General features: G+C 36.5%; 1 long non-coding RNA gene across 8 annotated transcripts; it reads left to right on the forward strand.

The window, feature by feature from the left end:
* The first annotated feature begins 10,952 nt into the window (after nucleotides 1-10,952).
* LOC113355964 lies at nucleotides 10,953-15,345 on the forward strand. 8 transcript variants are annotated; one of them, XR_003362688.1, is made up of 8 exons: nucleotides 10,953-11,659; nucleotides 12,227-12,296; nucleotides 13,160-13,266; nucleotides 13,498-13,922; nucleotides 14,075-14,158; nucleotides 14,289-14,358; nucleotides 14,501-14,585; nucleotides 14,693-15,344. It is a non-coding gene; the product is annotated as an uncharacterized LOC113355964 (long non-coding RNA). The 8 variants fall into 8 exon arrangements; XR_003362692.1 differs by having other exon boundaries at nucleotides 10,953-11,647; XR_003362691.1 differs by having other exon boundaries at nucleotides 10,953-12,296; nucleotides 13,139-13,266; nucleotides 14,693-15,345.
* The last annotated feature ends 1,128 nt before the right edge of the window (nucleotides 15,346-16,473 follow it).

Genomic DNA, 16,473 nt, shown 5'->3' on the forward strand with positions numbered 1-16,473 from the left:
GGTCACTTTGGGAAGGGTGGGACTAATGATGATCATGTATTTTGTTTTTATAGTGTTTTTATTGGGACTATCAAATAATTCTTAAACTCCCTGCACTAGCAAATTACATTGACATAAATAAGTAAGCAGACAGTGAATATCCAAATGGAAATTTATGCACCATCTTAATTGTATCATATTCTGTAAGAACATCTTAGCAAACGGTAAGTATGAACAAAAGAACACAGTAAAAAAAAGGTGGAGCCATCAGTAACTTTAATTCTTTTTCTTTTGGTCAGTCAGTAATTCTAAGTCCATCAGCACCAATCATGTAGAACTAGCTAACCACCACTTTCCCAATCATGCACCCATCATGCTGAGATCAGATCATTCTCACTGTCTGTTCACATGTAAAATTTAGTCTTTCAAGTTCCATATTGTTGATATTTTGGCGCCCAAAGTGGTAAGGGTATTAACGGTATTATGGTAATTTCCAAGAATAAAATTTCTTTGTTTATTGCGTGAAAAACAGATTCATAAAAGTTAAAATTTAAGTACATCATTTGTCAAAGAGTCAGAGACCCAAAGTCTGGTTTGAGGATGTCACATCTTTAATACCCAATAGTGACAATGACAAAGGTGCATTTCAAATTTTTTGTGGCTTTAAATATTGTATATTTTTTTTTTTTTTTTTTTTTTTTGGCTTCCAACGTAATTATTGTCTAATTATATTTCTAACAAATTAACTTGGGAGTAACTACAATCATAAGAGGCAAAGAAAACAAAGAAGAAAAACTTAATATTATGTTTGGAATCGGATAGTCACAATTTCTTTTTTTTTTTTTTACTTTCTAGAAGTTTTTCTGAAATTGTATATCTAAACTAAAAAGCAACTTTTAGAATACGTTCAAAAAAGCTATAACTTTTAGCTTTGCTTTTTGGCTGAGGCAAGCAGATCTAGTGGACAAAATGTTATGCTCAAACGGATTTTATAACTGCGTCTTAAAACCGCACACTAGTAATAATTTGTTTTTAACGAGACGGTAATTCTAAAGTCGTTTGAATGAAACGCAAATTTAAAAAACATCTCAGTATAGGCGTTATTATAAGTGCATTTTATTTCAAACACAACTTTCAGTATCGTCTGACTGTGAGACACACTTAATACTCATGCCTGGTGAGACGCCATCTATATTGAACGTGCCAGGAAAACGTATTATCTAAACGACGTCTCACTAAAATGCAACCTATATTAACATGTCAAATGAAATGGATGTATAAAAGGTGTTTTTTGAAACGCAGTTTATACAGCCCTTTGATAAAGCTCAGGCACAACTTATATAGACATCTGATGTTGGATACTCCTAATACCTGTGTCTAGGTGCATACATACATTAAAATTTTGTCTAGTTATATTTAGCAATTGTCACATATGATTGTTACATTGGCATAGCATTTTAGTTTGTTTTTTTTACTATCTCACTTTTTACATCACCTCATTAAAAAAAGAAGAAGTTAAATATGACATTTTAGATCACGATTATTGTTGCTCTTAACGAACTAATATGTTATAGGTTATAAGATTAGTCTTAAAGTCTGATTTTATTTTATAAGAGTTAATTTATTAATTTCATTAAATCTCATAAATATAGGAACTTTGTAATACATCATAAATATTGAAAACATGATTTTTATATAATGATGTTCGTCTGATTTGATTGGATAGTCTTCCGTAAACTTTGGAGTTATCTCGAGCAAACTTTGGAGCCTCCAGCCTTATAATTGCTCCATGGCGAAATGGTCAAGTTTTCGGAGGTAGGAAGAAATGTACAACTGAACTTATTGATCATGTCAAGTATTTTGTTGTACTTTGCTCTTGTGATGCAATATTTTTAAGTTTGTTAATCCGGTCTCAATATGGACCATCTTAGAAATTATCATATGCCTATAAAAAAAAATTATGCAAATTAGAAATTCATTTAAAAGAGCTAACTAGGGAATTAACAACCCTTACAGTTGACTGAGTAGAGCCATCGAATGTTAGAAAGACAGAAACTTTCACGACACTTGATTTATCTACTTCTAAAGCTTGAACAATACAAGGTGGTGGGTCTTTCACCCAGTTACAAAAAATGCTAAAAGTTTTGGCTTCCTTTGCTAAAAGATCAACCACATTGTTTGCATGTCTAGGTATGAAGAAAAAACCAAAAAAAAAAAGGGAATTGATTGGCAAAACAATAAAAAAAATTCTTATGCATTTTCGAACCAGTATAAGAAAGAGAGTTTCTGCAACCCTGACGATTGCCTGTTCTTCCGTTGCTTGAATGTTTCAAACAATTCCCCCACTGAATCTCCTAAACCATCACCATGTTTCTTCCTTTCTTGTTTGTGTTTTCATCATTTGCTGCATCATTATCTATAAGATCCTACATAATACTAAGAACATTGAATCTTCAAAGAACATAAATCAAAAGAATTTGCAATTTCAAACCACTTCCAAACATCATTCTTCTTACTTACAAAAGGAACTTGAAATTAGTACTGCTGATATCCATTACAAAGTTGTTCTTCACAAGCCTAGAAATTTACATAGCACTTTCAACCCTTTTCATTCAAAAAATCAAAACAACAAAACGTACTGGCAGATAGTTCATATCCAAAAGTTCAGACAACTAACAAAAAAACTTCAAGCTACTAGTCGCAGTACTATCGGCATCTTTCAAACACATTCTAATTACACCATATCAAACCTCTTCCAAAAAACTGATACCCATCAGAAAGAAACTACTGTCACCACTTCACAATATCAACACATGTACCTTCAACATCACAATTCCAATACTAGAAGAGAGAAAAGAGTGATCTTACAGATCATAAACACCACCAACAAGAAAGTTCAAAGGAGTAGGAACAAGTATTGGATTACCACATAAAGAAAAACTTGCTAATCATCTTCAAGATTTCTGCAAAAACTGAAGATTTGGTTATTTCCAGCACGTATGAGTCTCACTCCTCCTCCTCTCGGAACCACTCATCAGCACTTTAAGAGGAGGCAAGAGAAGTATTGCTGGAAGACGAAACATCTTCATCATCTACACTATTACATTCCTCATCCTCCTCACAATAATCTCTCTTCAGAGTCTCCTCCTTGCTTCTGATGCATTCCCCTTTTTGCATGGTGCGTGCATATATCTTTGGATTAGCCAACTCAAACTCAAATCTCCTTCTCAACTTCCTTTCATGATACCTCTCTATCCTAGATTTCTCTTCTGTTGCATCTGAATCCATCTCACTTGTGTTTATTTCCTCGATATTATACTCCATTCCATCATCAGTTGAGTCAGAATCCTCATTAGTTGCACTCCCATAATACTTGCATTCAGCGTGCTTCTCTTCCCACTCTTCACCTTTCCTCATATAATAAGTCAGAAAATGGGGCTTCCATGCAGCATACTTGTTCTCATAATCCTCCTTCACTCTTTTGCGTCTTTTCTCTTCTTCCTCTCTCTGACGAATCCCCTCCCTACAATGCTGATCAATTTCCATCTGGATTCGGTCCCTTAAACGTTGTAACTCACTAGTACTTAATGAAGGAACGAGATTGCTAGCTTGACCATATGTTGATGATGGAGGAATTTCAATATGATTACTTGCAGAATGATTGTTTGAAGAAGATGAATTACCCTCACTTGCCATTTCTAATCTTAAGTGGTTTCTTAATTCTTTCCTATTCTGAACATAAAAACGAAAGCGAACTTTCTGAATATACTAATTCTACCCACAAACCTCCTTATAAACTACTAAAAATGTCCATTCATTACCATTTATGGCGCTTGGTTAAGCGTCATATCGCTTTGTTTACCTCGCCCATTCAAAGCCATGCGTATGGTTTAGTCTCTTCAGGCCATAATTACCCCATGCACTCTTATTTACAACACCTAATTCCATCCTTATTCATTAATTCCTTTGTAACTACCATTAAGGGGGTATTTGGTAGGTCATCTGTTTTTTATATGTTTTATTGGGGTCTAACTAAGATTTTATGTCTTATGCAGATTAGGAAGAGGCAGCACCTGTTGAGAGGCATCATTGTTACTTGGAGCAGGTTAGCCAGATGCATTGTATCCATCCTCAACTTGACCCATACCTACCCTCAACTGTTTTTTACACATCATAACCTTCATATCTGTAGCTCCAGAAAGTACCAAACCAAACAATGCCTTACCCTTACTACCAACACATACACACTTTTGGATACCATTATGGCATTTGGCATTTTGTACCATATTATAATATATATTCAAAAGAAGACAACCATATTTATGGATCACCAAACATCTCTTTGGTCATGATCACGTATCTAATATTCGTTTGTAATGTCTCTAGTACTTTAGTACAAGGCCAGCCTTGCGTATCAAATAAAAAATTTCACGTGACTACTTCCACAAATCATCAGTGGGCTAGCACAACCAAAATTAAGGAAAGGGACTATTCTTGCAACCTATCATGCTCCCCTGATACCAACACATATTTTTCCACCTTTCCCATACACCAAATTTCTCCTGAAATTTTTTCAAACCTTAAAGTTTCAGATTCCCCTACTACTTTTGTAATTCAAATCAGAAACAAAGAGAAGATTTGTGGTCACATTACTATTACCACTGTCCTCATTATATCTCAGAATAGCACTTCCTCTGATATCACTGCTACCGTTCTTATTTTATTCACAATATCTAGCTCTACCACCAATCACTTCCATTTCATTATCCTACTACTTAAATATCAAATGAACACTCAAAATCCACCATAAAATCATCACAACCCAAACCTTGACATATAAAACCTTACTACTCAAATGGCAGAAAAATTGTCTCTACCATATACTCTAACTGAACCAGTGTTCATAGATAAAACTGTTATCTTAGTTGAATCTGATAGTTATTGGAAATGGTGTATGGTTGGATATCTCTACTGTGAAACTCTTGTTCCTACCTCTTCTATCAGATTATACATATGCAACCACTGGCCTCTTTCCCAAACACCCACAGTTTTGACTTTCAGTGGTCAAAGGAACAAAGTCCTCATACGTTTCTTGTTGGAAGATGATTTCAACAGAATCAATACTCAGAGACCATGGTTTTTATGTGGTTACCTTATGGTTTTAAAAGTAGTTCCACAGTTGGGATGGCCGGCTAATTATCAGATCTCCTTTGATGAAGAAATAATGTGGTTCATCTTATGCAACATCCCCAAGGAATGCACTGATTTTGAAGATCTCCAGAAGCTCACCCAAACGATGGGAGAGTTAATAGATGCTGAGTCTTCATATGGAAATCATCCCCTTAAGAAAAATGTAAGAGTTTGTGTCAAAATACATGTGAGGAAAGCTCTCCCAACTGGGATCCCTCTATTCACCAATGGAAGAACACAACTATTGCTAATTGAATGTCGATGTGTTAAAGTTTCAAGATACTACTGCGCTTCCTATAGAGTTCTCGATCATAAAGATGATAATTGTCCAGCTTGGAAACAGAAGCAAAAAGCAATCAAAGAATCATCTCTATCTGGCAGTAAATATACTCTCCCAGCTGTCTCCAGACTCATGATGCCTGCTCCAACAATTCAAGCTAAAACAACACAACAAAAAAATGAAATCCAGGATACTCCTTCACAACCTACTTATATAATTCCTGATACTCAGTTTGACTCCATCATCACTCCAGTAGAAGATAAAGGAAAAGCTATCGAAACATCTCAATAATCTGGCAAAATTGCGCAAGAAGGCACTTCCAATATGTTTCAAATGGGTCCGTTTGTTAATAGATCTACTGCATTTAAGATCTTTGATGTTGGGCCAATTCAACAGAATTCTACTCATATTAATAATGGTTTGCCCATTATCTTTAAACAAGTTCCAACAGAAAATGTCACTGTGGAAGCTGTTGTTCCTGTCTCTGAACCGGTCCCACTCATTCCGATCCGAACCACCAACTCATCAAGAAGATTCAAAATAACAGCCTTACCTTATCCAAACCCAATTGTCACCAGAGGTTCCACTGTTTCTGCTGAACAAGATGCTCTCTTGAATCTCAAAAGGAAGATTAACCCAAGATATGACCTACGGAAAAGAACTAGAGATAGTAATTCTACAGTGGCAAGCATTGTGGTTATTCCAGAAGAACAAAATGCTGATGAACTAAATTATACTGAACTGTGCCCTCCTATCACCAAATTAGGAGAGCTATCCAACATTGATCTTTCTAATTGCACCCTAAACACCCATACTTTGGCTGATCCCTATGGAACCTATAATGTACCTTCTGATTCTTCTCCAGGCAACAATGGTGTCCGCAATAATTTTCCTCACCCTGCTGCTAGTCCTAATCTGAATTCCTCCCAGCAAGCTTCTCAATCTGGTGATCAATCCGCAATTTTCTCTTGGTGGTGGATCCACATCCACCAATCAGGTACATCCTCATTATACTACCCCTTTTATTGATTCTGATACTACCCATGCTACTATAGGACACTTCCCTGTTAACAATGTCAATATGGTCATATGGAATCTCAGAGGTTTGGGAAAGAAATCGGCTAATAAGGAACTTAGCTTATTAAGTAGGAATGTTAATCCTGATATCATTTTCTTATCTGAAACAAAAAAGAACAAAGATATGGCTGCTAGGAGATTGAAGAATATGGGTTTTCCATGTACTTTTAGTGTTTCAAGTATTGGAAGAAGTGGAGGTTTAGTGCTGGCCTGGAAAAAAGAAATCCATCTAAACATTATCGATTCTAGTCTAAGGGGTATCCATGTCACTTCTACTGATATCATCCACTCCAAAACTTGTCACATTCATTTTGTGTATGGTGAACCAAATAGGAGCCTTAGACAAGACTTTTGGGAACAATAGTGTCCACAACCACAACCCCCAGCTGATGAACCTGTTTTCTTTGTTGGTGACTTCAATGCTCTCTTAGGACCTGAGGATAAGAATGGTGGATTAGCTCTTGATGATGATGATTTCTTTAATCTTAGGAATTTTTGCAATATTTTTAACTTACATGATCTTGGTTTTTCAGGCCCTAGATTTACTTGGTCTAATTTGCAACAGGGTCCGGACCTTATTCTAGAAAGACCGGATATACGTTTTGTTAATCCGATCGCAGAGACTTTATGCCCCAAACTGTGTGTTAACAATCTTCCTAGAGACTCTTCTGATCATTGTCCCATGCATATAGGTTTTAATTATGAGGATGTTTGTATGCCTAGAACTTTTCACTTCGTGGATATGTGGATAGAAGATCCTAGTTGTAGAGATATTATTGTTAACTCTTGGTCTACTCATTTTATAGGATCCCCTGCTTATAAACTGAAAGCTAAATTGCTTAGTACTAAAAAGGGTCTAAGAGATTGGAATAAAAACTCTTTTGGTAATATTCAAGCCAAAATATCTATTATAAGAAAAGAGCTACATGATGTCCAAATATCCAATCATACTGATTTTAGAACTACTTCCAGACTCAGGAATAGGTTAGAATATCTCTATAATCTTGAAGAACTTTATTGGAAAGATAAATCTAGATAGGTTTGGTTGTTGGAAGGAGACATGAACTCTCCTTACTTTCATAGAGTTACTTTGTTTAGAAGAAAGAGGAACGCTATTAGCTGGATCAAGAATACCGCCAATGATATTCTAACTGATAGAGCTAGCATTGGTGATTATTTTATAGACTATTTCAAAACTCTTTATTCCTCACATCCTCAACAGTTTCAAGATTATATTCTTTAATCTCTCCCTCCTAAATTTTCTGAAGAGGATAACTCTATCCTGAATCTTCCCCTTACTCTTGAGGAGATAACAAATGTTGTCTTTCAAATGGGGGGAAGAAAGCTCCAGGCCCTGATGGGTTTACTGGTCTATTCTATCAAAAACATTGGGATATTGTGGGTGAGGTTGTCATTGACATGACTCAGACTTGCTTTAGAACTGGGCATATAGGTAAAGTTTTTAATCACACTAATATAGCTCTCATCCTTAAAGTTCCTCTTGCTAAACTTGTCAATCAGTATAGACCTATAGGGCTCTGCAACTTTGTGTATAAAATCCTCTCTAAAACTTTGGCTAATAGGTTATAACCTTTCATGAATAATATTATATCCCAACAACAAGTGCCTTTATACCTAAAATGAGTATTTCTGATAATATTCTTCTGGATAATGAGGCTATATATGCTGTTAACCATAACGATAAAACTGAGGGTATAGCTGCCATAAAATTAGACATGTCTAAAGCCTATGACAAGTTGGAATGACCTTTCCTACAAGATGTCTTAACTAAAATGGGTCTCTCTCTACACTGGGTTAAACTTATAAATCAATGTGTGTCCACTATTTCTTATTCTGTGCTTTTAAATGGTAGCCCTACTGGTTTCTTTAAACCAGATAGAGGTCTTAGGCAAGGGGACCCTTTGTCCCCTTACATGTGTATCATGTGTTCTGAAGCTCTTTCTGCTTATATTGATAGTCTTGCCAAAAAATGGGACTTAGAAGGTATTAAGGTTTGTAAGAATGCGCCTGAGATGACACACATCTTCTTTTTACTGATGATTCCCTCCTATTCTCTAAAGCTACTGTTAAAAATTTCCAAACCATAAAGGACTATCTCCAGAAATATTTCCTTGCTTCAGGCTAAGAAATTAACTTTGAGAAATCTGGCATTCTTTTTAGTAGGAAAATACCTGAACATAGGAAAGCTATGCTTGCTAATATCTTAGAAATTGATAATAGGGACCTAGGAGAGAAGTATTTGGGAACTCTCACTGTTTTCCAAGCCTCTAAAATCCAGACCTATATGGGGATTCTCCAAGCTGTGGATGCCAGAATCTCTCTTTGACTCCATAAGCTTCTCTCTCAAGCTGATATAACCACTTTGGTTAAGCACATTGGCCAGGCCATCCCTCTCTTTCAGATGAGGGTCTTCCTAATTCCCAAACATCTGTGTAGACAGATGGATTCTCATCTCTGTGAATTCTGGTGGGGTGAAACTCTAGACCCAAAAAGATAGGAAATTACACCTCTTAGGTTGGGAAATTCTGTGCACCCGTAAAGCTGAAGGGGATCTGGGCTTTAGGAAGTCTGAACTCAACAACCTTGCCATGCTAGCTAGAAATTCTTGGAGAATCTTGGAAAGCCCTAGTAGTATGCTAGCCACCACTTTGAAAGTTAAGTATTTTCCTCACACTGACTTTCTGAATGCTAATTTTACTGATAAATGCTCTTGGACTTGGAGATTTCTTCACGCTATTAAAGAAATTATTAAACCTTTTGTTTCTTGGATTGTGGGGGATGGTCAATTTATTGATCCTTGGTGTGATAAGTGGATTCCTTCTATAGGAATGGCCACCCCAAATCCTCTTGTTCCTCCTGATCCTAGTATTAAAGCTTCCTATTTTATAAACCCTGTTTCTAGAACTTGGGATATTGATAGGTTAAACACCCACTTTGATGATGCTTCTATTCAGAAGATTGTCATCATTCCCTTAAGCCAGCTTTGCGCTCCTGACAGGAGGGCTTGGGATCTCACTAAACACGGTAAATTCTCTTCTAAATCTGCTTATATGGGTATTAGAGGTATCAGACACTCCCCTTGTAAGAATCTTTGGCTAAGAATCTGGAACATTAGAGTGCCACATAGGATTCAAAATTTCCTTTGGAGAGCTGCTAGGAATGCTCTGCCCTCTAGAACTGTCCTTCATACTAGGATGCCTATGAATTCTGTTTTAGTGTGCTAGATGTTTACATTCTCATGAATCTGTCATGCATGCTCTAGTTACTTGCCCTTTTGCTAGTCATGTTTGGTATCTGTCTGATTTTTGCATAAATACTCAGTTTTTCCAAAATAAGACTTTCACTGATTGGTTGTTGTTTTGGTTAATTAATTCTTTAACTAAACTCCCTGATGAAGATCAATGTTTGTTTGTTGCTATTTTATGGTCTCTATGGTCTAGTAAAAATAACCTTATATTTCAAAATCAAAAGGAAAACCATAGAGCTGTTATCCATAGAGCTAAGGCTATGCTTCTTACTAGGAAAAACAAAACTTTTATCTACCCTGCTACTCCTATCAGTTTAGGTGACAAATGGATGCCCCCTTTTCGTGGTTGGATCAAGTGTAATGCTGATGGTGCTTATGATGAATTATCTGGAGCAAATGGTGCAGGATATATGATGAGAGATTCTTTCTGCAAAGTCTCTTTCTGTGCAGCAATGGTGTTCCATGTTCAATCGGCGGAGGAAGATGAAGCTAGAGGAATTTGGGCAGTTTTACAGAAAGCTCTGGAGCAAAAGTTCACTCATATTATCATAGAAAGTGATGCAAAAAACTTGATAGACAGATTATCGGCAGGACTTTTTGAAGGGGATAGTCGTACTGATGCTATCTTCAAAGACATCCAGCTTTTTTCCTTACAGTTTGTTGAATGTATTTTTAGTTTCCAACCTCGTATTTGTAACAATGTAGCTCATGAACTTGCTAAATGGGCTAAGATCAACAATTCCACCATATACTGGTCTGTTCTCCCGATTTGGTTGCTTCCAACAGTTGAGGGGGATCATTAGCCTTTTTGAAAGCCTTTATCGATTAAAAAAAAAAGATTAACAAAAACTAATTTCTTGCTTAAACTCCTCTGTGATAACATGATTTTGCCAAACAGAAATGGAAGACGATCTCCCATTTAAATAATCAAAAAGATTTTTACAGTCCCGTCCATATGCATGTAATTATTTTACCCCGTGTAAAGTTCTGTTCTTTTCATATAAAAAAATGTTTACCATTTAAATTTTACTGCAGCTTGCCTTCACCCAAAACGTTCAAGAGCCTCTAATCACAAAAAGAGAAACACGCAACAGGGGTAGAAAGGGAATACATTAGATAATTCATGTTCAATGGTCACCTGCCAAAACTGAAAAAAGCTGCACTGTTTTTTTTCTCTCTTTCTCACCAATACAGAAGAAGAAAAATAACTGATAACCCCAGAATCTGCTTTATTACCTTCTTATAAACCATCACAGACCAAGTTCTACATCAATCAATCAATCAGAAATGGCAGTAGAAATGCAAATGGAAATGGAATTTGAAACAAAAATCTACAGATTCTCACAATCAAAATACTTCTTTGGATTCCGTCTCTATCTTCAGCATTTTATAAATTCATCTCATTAGCACTCCATGACCCAGATGCTGATTCTTCTTCCATTGAAATCCATATATTAACAAACCAAAACCCATCTCTTCACCTTGAATCATCTTGTACTTCTTCTTCTTCTTCAAGAATTTCATCTCTTAAAGAGTTTCTCACTCCATCTAACACCATAATTGCTTCATCCTCATTTGATGCTTGTATTAATTTGCTACTTACTAACCCACTCAATGTTGTTATTGAATCTGAGAATAAAAATTTCTGAAATAGATTTTCATATCTGGGATTGATTTGAATGGTGGTGGATCTGAATGTGTTACTGTTGGTGAAGATGGGAGGATTAATTTGGTTAATGTTGGTGACTCTAGGCTGGATTATAAAAGGGTATTTGATAGTCATGGATTGGTATCCTATACTACAGTTAATTGGTGGAATCAGAGAAAATTTGGTGTTGTTTCTCAGCTCAAGGGTGATTGGTTAGGTTAAAATTTCATATTCATGGGTTTTTTCAATTATGCATAATTTTGTTTAGTGAGAGTGCTCTGTATGAATGTAAAAGGACTAGATATATGCTCAGTAAGATTTTGCATTATATGGAAATCTAAGCTAAAATCCATGAGCTGGAAGTTTTTCGAGGACTTGGGAAGTAGAAATTTCTTGATATTGATGTGTTGTATGTATCCTTAATCTGTAAACAATTATCTTGTCACTTGTTTTGACAATATCAAACCCATTTGATTTCATAGTTATTGTTTAACAACTCATATATGAGATGTTTGTCCTTTAATTCTTTAAGGTGTTAGGATGAAAAGGGGAAAATAAACTTGAATTTGCGGATAATACTACTACCTCTATCTTTGCCTTAGTGCTGTGAAAACACTGAAATGTGAACGGAGGAATGTTAGCAAAACGTTGTCATTTACATTTATTTCTTTTTGACTGGAGTATGCGAACTTCACAGATTTTAGTACCATTTCATTGTATATACTTGAAACTGTTATTGAATGTATTCATACTTACGTAACTTTTGTTACATTTTCCGTTGCAGGGCTCATGGGAGTACATCTGGGATTGTACACTCAATCAACATTCATCCTTCACGAAAGCATGTCTGTGTGGTAAGATGCCTTCTCCACCACTCTCTTACTTACGTGCAGTAATTTCATGAGCTTGTTAGACAATGTAATCATAGGATTGTGGTGTGTTCATTAGTCCATACATCACACGCTGGCATTTTGCTGTAAGTATGATTCTTGCCTATAGCATTCTAAATTCTAGAATCTGACTATCTCATGCATGATAGGATTTTATTGCGACTAGAAACTGGCAACTTATTCTTAGCAGGATAGCTTATCATTATGTATACTTGATGGCGTGCTCATTTTGATGAGCATTGTTCATTTCATGGAAGCTCCTTTCTTAACTACCTTCAGATTATAAACACAATTAAAACGAATTAGAGCAGAGGAAATCGCTTAATTGGTTTTGTTGCTGTAATCATAGGATGTGGTGTGTTCATTAGTCCATACATCACACGCTGGCATTTTGCTGTAGATTCACAGTTATTCTTTCCTATAGGATTCTAAATTCTAGAATCTGACCATCTCATGCATGATAGGATTTTATTGCGACTAGAAACTGGCAACTTATTCTTAGCAGGATAGCTTATTATTATGTATACTTGATGTCGTGCTCATTTTGATGAGCACATGGAAGCTCCTTTTAACTACCTTCAGATTATAAACACAATTAAAACGAATTAGAGCAGAGGAAATCGCTTAATTGGTTTTGTTGCTGTATTGTTGGTCATGGATTCATCATATACCAAATATTCTTACTGGAACTGCACTGGTTTCTAGTATCAACGGCAATCACACTTAAAACGAATTATAGCAGGGAAAATAGCTTTATTGGTTTTGTAGCTGTAGTGTTGGTCATGGATTAACCTCACTTTAAATAGATTTGCTGCATTGGTTTCTAGCTGCTGATACCAGAGGAGCCACACTCAGTCGATGCGATCGAAATCCAAAAATGGAAATGGAGTGTGAGTAAAGCAAAAAAGTGTAACCGGGAGAGGCATGCTCAGAGGTGTGACATTGAACTTAAGCTTTCTGTAAGCTTTCTTATTCTTAGGTTTGCAAGTCTGTAGTAGTATAAAGATCCATGTCACATACATCGGCAGTTCAGTGTTTGACCCTGATCTGAAGTGTCAGACGGTAGTACCCCAGCATATTCCGGCACTTGATTTCTCTTAGCTTTAATTCTTTGGATAAGTTATTTTATGAGATTCCTATGCTGACATATACAATTTTGAATCAGGTGGCCCGAAAAATGAAAGATGAGGAGGGCTTCTACTATCCTCACAATCTAGATTTCGTGGCCGTGCGTACCCCATGCATTCACATTTGAATCATCTTAGTTCAGATCTTTGTCGAGGTGTTCTGGAGTTTGCTGAAGGCAGGCCACTAAGGAAAGCTCAAAGCTGGCTTGCGCTGGCCGAAGATTCATTTGGCAAATCTATATGCAGGCGGTGTTAATAAGCTCCCCTGTGAAGAGCGTGTAATGTTTGTGGCGATAATCACCTGGATGATATATTAGATTCAGCACAGAGGCTGATTGATGGAAAACGTTGGTGGTTAAGTGCAGAAGATCCTTTCCAGTGATTAGCAGCATGTATGAAACTGCCAGACTCCCTGAGGAGCTCGTCACCATACACTGTCATCTCCCACCTGCCAATTCATCAAGTGAGTGTAACAATAAAATATTTTATACTAAGAAGGTTCCTTGGAATTCACAATCTTGTTCATTTTTGTCTTTTTTTTTTTTTTTTTGAACCAAGTATCAGTCTAATAAGCTAAGTTAATGTATCGCCCTTCTATAAATGTTGTTTCGATAGTTTGAGGCCTATGAAAAAACTTCTTTCTGTTAGGATGGATCATGCAACGGTTTGCAGCACTATGCAGCCCTTGGGGGAGACAGTGTATGTATTCTGTTTCCACCACCTTTTCTACAACCGTTAAATGAATGTTCTGTTGTGTACTGTTTAATATGGTAATCACACGTTGAATATGTCTCTGTTTGATTAGGCTCTTACAGTCTTCTTGTTTCAGTTGGAGGCAGCTGCAGTAATTTAATAGCGGGAGAGAGGCCGGCAGATGTTTATTCAGAAATAGCTGCTAGGTGAGAGATTTTAGCTGTTCCGTGATAGTCTATTTTCATATATTGTCACTTATATGCATGCTTTTCTTGTTGGAAGAAGGTCACATCCTTCTTTTATATTCCAAAATGGAAGCCTTTAAGACATATCCTTTGTAAACTGCAGAGTTCATGATATTATGCAAAGAGACTGCAGCAAAGATCCGGCAACAAATTCAGCTGCTTGACTCGCAAATCTCTTAATTGATCAGGTCAGTTTACTCATTTGGGATCAGTAAAGTTTCACTTCCCTGAAACCTTATGAGTTGGGCAGACAGTATATGCTGGAAATTGACTTAAGATCTTGATGTCTTGGTAGCTTTCAGGTAGACCGGAAATTGGTGAAACAAACTGTGATGACCTCAGTGTATGGCGTAACTTACGTTGGTGCGCGTGAGCAGATTAAGAGGAGATTGATGGAAATGGGTAACATTACTGATGACCGATTGTTGTTCAGTGCATCTTGCTATGCAGCTAAAGTAAGCTACAGTTACAACATGAGACTTGTTCAGTGCATCTTGTTATGCAGCTAAAGTAAGCTACAGTTACAACATGAGACTACATTTACAGTTATGAGAGAAGATACAAATATTTTCTTTGTGGTCACATTTACAGTACGACAAGATAACATATTTTCTTGTTTACATAAAAAAAATTGTAATGAAAAACGAAATAAGTTATTCGTAAAATAAAATCATATAACTACAGTAGATGAGAAAACTAGAATTATGCTTGACAACAGGATATCCTGAAGGTTTAGCTAGTTTTTTTTGTGGAGATTCATGTAGTTCTGACGCTGCTGTGCAGATTTTGACGGTGGACATGATGGTGTATATAAAGTGTAAGAAAAAAGACATAGTAGGAGTGGAGATTGTTAGTTAATTGAAGACTAATTATTTCCTAAGTTAGCCGTGACTGTTTTGGGAAAGGGGTTTCCTAAAATGGCTAGAATTCTTGGTGGCGAAGTTTGTAACATATATAAATAGGTGACTAGGCCTTGTAGAATTGTGTGAAGAAAATTGTTTTAGAGAGAAAAGAGGGTTCTTTCTTGTATAGCTTTTAGGGTAAAAAGCTAGGTTTTCGTTGTGAGAGCATATTGGTGAGGAATAAGAGGCAAGGTTATCGTCTCGGGGAATTGGTAACCAAGGGTTTGCTGGGATTAACACGAGTTGTAATTGTTTTTCTTCATAGTGGATTTGAGTTGGAGCGGCTCAAAGTAGACGTAGACAATATATACACATTGTATGTATTGGTCGAACCACTATAAATCTTGTGTCTTGTGAATTGATTTATCTTTCTCGTATTATATAGTTGCTTGTGCTTGATTTACTTATTATTCATCATAATATCTCAAGATCCGTTATCCCGCGGTTGTCAGTGATTCCATAAGAAAATCCTGGCAACTGGTATCGGAGCTTGGGTTAGAGCTTTAGGGTTCATAGTACGATTGGAGTGGGAGTTATGGGCGATAATAACGAAAGTACGGTAGCTAGGGTTAAAGTTTTTAATGGGAAGAACTTTGCATTTTGGAAGTCTCAGATGGAAGACTACCTATATGAGAAAGACCTTGCTGATCCATTGGGTGGAGTTGCGAAAAAGGGAGCACGCAAAGACGATGAATGGACAACTCTTGATCGCAAGTGTGTAGCCGTGATCCGTAGATGTCTAACGGAGGAAGTCTACAATAACGTACAAGAGGAAACTAGTACGAAGGATCTTATGGATAAACTTGAAAAGTTGTATCAAAAGTCATCAGCCTCGGGGAAGATTATGTTGTGTGAACAATTATTTAATCTGAAGATGCAAGAAGGCGAAGCGATTTCAGCACATCTTAGGAAGTTTAAGTCAATTATTTCTCAGCTTTCAAAAGTTAGTATTACTTTTGATGATGAAGTTCAAGCTTTAAGGTTGTTGTCGTCATTACCAAAGAGTTGGGAAACCACAAGAACAACTATTAGTAATTCTGCAGGGAGCGAAAAGTTGAAGCTTGATGATGTGCAACAAAGGTTAATTGTTGAAGAGAAAAGAAGAATAAAACAAGGTTATGGTTCTAATACTTCAAGCTCGGCCTTAAGTTTGCAGGAAGAAGATAGAGGCAGG

The sequence above is a fragment of the Papaver somniferum genome, chromosome 3 (assembly GCF_003573695.1).
Source record: "Papaver somniferum cultivar HN1 chromosome 3, ASM357369v1, whole genome shotgun sequence".
NCBI lineage: Eukaryota > Viridiplantae > Streptophyta > Magnoliopsida > Ranunculales > Papaveraceae > Papaver > Papaver somniferum.